Source organism: Papaver somniferum, unplaced genomic scaffold (genome assembly GCF_003573695.1).
Source record: "Papaver somniferum cultivar HN1 unplaced genomic scaffold, ASM357369v1 unplaced-scaffold_119, whole genome shotgun sequence".
NCBI classification, from domain to species: domain Eukaryota; kingdom Viridiplantae; phylum Streptophyta; class Magnoliopsida; order Ranunculales; family Papaveraceae; genus Papaver; species Papaver somniferum.
This window is the reverse complement of record NW_020620936.1, coordinates 5,549,131-5,551,315: the sequence shown is the minus strand read 5'-3', so window position 1 is coordinate 5,551,315 and position 2,185 is coordinate 5,549,131.

Sequence of the window (2,185 nt, the reverse complement as noted above, 5' to 3'; positions counted from 1 at the left end):
ATGTAATCATGTAGGCTCTCACCTATTTTCTGCTTAAAGGTTTGGATAGACTGCCTAACAGCAGAGGTCTTGTGGTGTGGGTAGAACTTCTTAACAAAGGCTTCTACAAGGCCATCCCAGGTGGTGATTGTTTTAGAGGGTTTTTTTTTTTTTTTTGCTAAGTCAAGAAAATATATTGATAAAAAATATAGGTGAAGGAGAAAAGGGATCAGAGAAACCCTTAAAAAACTCCTAAAACCTATTTAAAACGATAATAAATTACATTTGGAAACTCAATAGAACTTAAAAAAACTGGTCGACCATCAAAGTGAAAACCAATCCCATCCTCTAATAAACAACCACGCTTTGCCATTGCATCAGCTGCAAAATTTGCCTCTCTAAAAGAATGTTCAACACGAATTGAACCATATAAACCTTTAACTTCCATCCATCTTTGCCTAGCAAACCAAGGAACGTTATCTTCTTCCAAAGCCTTCAACACACTTGTAGAATCTGATCTAATAACAATGCAAGCATATCCCCACTGAACTGCCCACTCCATACCCACAATAATACCATACAATTCAGCCAAATAATTAGAAGTAACTCCCAAACCAATACACATTGCACCTACCACTTCACAATTTGCATTCCTTGCAACAACACCAGCTGCCGCCACCCCTGGATTACCTCTTGAGGCGCCATCCGTGCACAAAAGCAATTCATTATCATTAGGAGGAAACCAAAAACACTCCTTGGGATCAGTAAACTTCACCTTTCTATGCCGAACCCTAAAAAACTCCAGAATTCTCAAGTCATCCATAGAATTATGCATATAACTCTTCATACGAACTGAATAATCTTGCATCAAACTAAAAACACGTTTTTGAAATAAAGACCAACAAGGGTTCTTCTTTTCATACACTTTTTTGTTCCTAGTGAACCATAATTCTGAACGAACAACCAAATTCACTACCAACCACAAATCCTTAACAATACCACTATGATTTTTTGCCTTTTGGTAAGAAGTAATAATATCATAATTAGGTTTAATTTTAAAAATACCTTCAATCCACTCCCAAGCTTGACGCGCAAAATTACAGCTCCAAAGAATATGTTGGAGAGACTCCTCCTCAATCTGACACACACTACATTTAGATGCAAGTTGAATTTTAAATCTGCTACGTACCTTATCAAGAGTAGCACACGCACCACGAATAAACATCCAGTTCTGAGCCGCCAATGAAGGATGCACCACCCTCTTCCATAACAACCCCACCTCCCTCAAAATAGGATATTTCTTCCTAATCAATAGGATATTTCTTCCTAATCAATAGGATGCACCACGAATAGGATATTTGTTTTAGAGGAAATCAAATGGTACCACTCATTGGCTCTCTCTTCTAGGGAAAAAGAAAACAAACGCAACCTAAGCACATCTTTGGTGGCGTTCGGATAATTCATTGTGTCACAAATCATCTCGAAGTCTCTTATATGGGTATATGGGTTTTCATTCTCTATTCCCCTAAATTTTCGAAGCATGCTAAATGTCCAGGTTTAATGTCAAATTTCACAGTAGTAGACGGTAAAACAACTCCTGGGACACGTACCACTCTAGATGGGTTCATCCTATCTCTTAAGGGTTTTGGTCGGCGGGGATTCGTCATCACTAACCATGTCGACTAAAATAGAATTACCACCTAAATCCGTGTAACGGGTCGGACTCAAATTAAAAAGGTCGTTTTCTACAAGTCTATCTCCTACCCGTTTCCAACGTCGCATACACAAGGAAGAATACCAGTGTTTAGCAAGAAATTGTGCACATGCAAATGCTAGGGTTCACTAATTCAGGTAAGCTTGGGTTACCTACAGTCAAAGACTGGTCACAGGTACTGGGCTGAGGTTTGTGGTGTTTCGGATGATGACGCCCAGAGGGTTCACCGTACTAAACCACGTGGTTTTCTAAAATCGGTGCCAGACGAAATGCTATTGGTGTGTGCGTGTTTTTTTTAAATAAATAATAGAAAATAAAGGAAATATGTACAAAAGGAAATAAAATCTAAAAGAATTAAAAAAAATTGGTTTTTATTACTTACCTCTTTTGGTAGGCAATTCCACAATAAATGAAGAATATTACCTGCACAATAAAAATAAGAAAAATATCCAAGTAAAATCAAAGAAAAAAAAAATTAATTAAACTAAAAAA